This window comes from Parasteatoda tepidariorum, chromosome 8 (genome assembly GCF_043381705.1).
Source record: "Parasteatoda tepidariorum isolate YZ-2023 chromosome 8, CAS_Ptep_4.0, whole genome shotgun sequence".
NCBI lineage: Eukaryota > Metazoa > Arthropoda > Arachnida > Araneae > Theridiidae > Parasteatoda > Parasteatoda tepidariorum.
Window position 1 is genome coordinate 19953512 of NC_092211.1, and position 2326 is coordinate 19955837.

The following is a 2326-nucleotide window of genomic DNA, read 5'->3' on the forward strand; positions in this document are numbered from 1 at the left end:
AGATTCCGATTCAAGAAACAAAATTTATTTTTATTAATGAATACAAAAATATACAAATTTACAATTGTTAAGTATCACTATAAAGGTAGCAATAAAGGTAGCACTAACAATTATAAAGTCAAATTGAATGCAATTATATTAAATCACATATTGAGAAACATTCATTGTAGCCTCTTTAGTAGAATATTCACTGTTCTGTATCACATTTAAAACCTGTCCTTTAACAGGTTCTCGGGAGGAAAACTTGTTTTAATATTAAACCAATAATTATGTTTATTTTTATGCACTTGTTTTTTAAACTAAAAAATAATGTAATTTAAGAAAGAGAAAAACATTAAACTTGTCTATTTTTCTAACGTTCTAAAAGACTTGAAAATATATTTTCGTTCTAATATAATATTCTAATTAATGGAAATAAAGTGCATAAAGAATGTTATTAAATTTTTTGAAACTCAAAGTTTTGATTTTTCTAATACATTAAATAATCTTTAAAATCAAATCCCGTAATAGATGAATGCAAGGCAAGAAATGAATTTTTATAGCAACCTTTTTATAAAACCGGAAATAATTTTTTCCCAAACCAAAACTGGTCCGAGCCTGATTAAAAGTTAAGTATATGAATATTATAAAAAGTTAACTATATGAATTAAGAAGAAAAAGTTAATCAAAATGTTGGAGAATAATAATAAAGGTTGCTTTTGTAAATACCCCTCTCCTTTCATTTAAATATAACTCAGTTGTTTTCTTTTAGTCCACCTTTTAAATGTGACTACAGTCATGCTCAATACAATACAAATTAAAATGGACACTATAACATTAGGTCACTATATAGTAAACACACAAACAATAATTCATAACCTGATACTTAAACCCAAAATATTACTTATTTAACATTATTTAAAAATAGAATAATGCATGGCTATCTTGGGCAAGACACTGACTGAACTGCTCTTTTTAAAGTTGAAAAATAAATTGCAAGCTAAAGAAAATCACTGTCATGTGTACTTAAGATTTAATGAAAAAAATGTTTATAATTCTGTATACACTGTAATTTCGGAGGAAAAATTAAACTAGAAATAATTTGAAAACTTATAACTAAAAATTTAATCTCTCAAGTGGATATAACATAAAAAGAGTAAGTAAGTAAAAGTTAATAGAAAGAAAATTATAATTAATTCATTTATTAATTCCCTCATCGCTTCTTGAAACGCTTTTTAAACGAATGTAAAGGGGAATTATGTAAATTATAATTACCAATACTGCGTGAGAAGTGATGCATTAAAGCAGAAAGTGCTCACAACTGCGACGCAAGTCCTTTCAGAACTACTTATACCCACTTTCCTGCACGACAATTTATGTTAAAATGAATAATTAATACAATGAATACTTAATAAGAAGTTAATAATTTCAGTCTGTTTAAACAAAATATTATTATCTAATATTAACTTTTGTTTTAAAAGATACTCATTTATTTTACAAAGATAATAGTTAAATAGCAAAAAAAAATTGTAATCGAAAACTTATTTGATTTTAGATTTAGGTGCATTGGGATTGTTCAAATATTACAAACGCACCCAATTGTTCACATTTGCTAACAATGGGGGAGGAGGAGTCTCAAATGGTCACAAGAATGTTTACATAATATTTGAATGCCCCCCTTTTCTTCTAATATTCCACCAATGTCACATTAAATGAAAATACTAAAAATAAAGTCAAATTGAGTGGGGTTAAAATAGCAAATAAGAAGAAGCAAGTTTATTATTGTAATAAATCACACCAAAATGTAAGTACTTATAAAATATCAGATTTTGTTTTCCTTATTTATCTAATAACAAAACTTGATTTTTTGTACTAATTTATATTATCAATATTGTGTGAAAATTTTTTAAAAAAAAGAGATATTTACAGTATTAAGTTAGTTTAAAATAATATTATTACTCATTAGCTTATCTAAAAGATGTATTTATGAAATCCTAATTTAACTAATGTCAAAACACAAAAAATGGAATGGATCGAGAAGTCATTTGATTACCCCTATAAATTAGAAAAAAATATTTATTAGATACATAAATTTTATTTAATAGAAGAAAAAAAGCTTAAGCAGTTAATTTGTCTTTCGATTGCCCCAATAAATAAATATATTTAGTTTTAAAAATAAAATCTTACAATTTTAAATAAGAAATATATAAAAAATCACAAAAGATATGCATGGTAAAATAAAATATACAACACGAATTAATATTATTTAAAATAAGGTGTTAATGGAATATTTTTTTTTGAATGATATTGATTTAAAGCATTTTTATTAAAAAGTTTTCAAGATATG